Here is a 375-nt window from a genome sequence, read left to right on the forward strand (position 1 = left end):
TGAGCCCCCTGACTGCCCCTGGGTGGGACCACGGTTCCTCGGAAATAACCCACACGCCGTCCTCAACGGTGAGCCCGTGGGCAGGAGGCAGCGCTGGGGCCTGTGGCACCCCAAACCGGGCTGCTCTCACCCCTTACCCGACACTCTGCCCTTGGCACATGTCACGGACATGGGGCGGGGTGCATGGAGAAGCCAGGGCATTACATCCCTGGGAGCATGCACCGACCCCGGCTCTGCCTGCTGCTACAAGGGTGAAGCCACAGTGCTTAACTGTCACTGAGAGGGATGGGTGCAACCACAGTACTTTTGAGGCTCTCTGGAGATGACCCCCAATGCCGGTGTGTGGTAGGACACACTCCGGAGACAGGCTGTGGT

Source organism: Eurypyga helias, unplaced genomic scaffold (assembly GCF_000690775.1).
Source record: "Eurypyga helias isolate BGI_N326 unplaced genomic scaffold, ASM69077v1 scaffold29953, whole genome shotgun sequence".
Lineage (NCBI taxonomy): Eukaryota > Metazoa > Chordata > Aves > Eurypygiformes > Eurypygidae > Eurypyga > Eurypyga helias.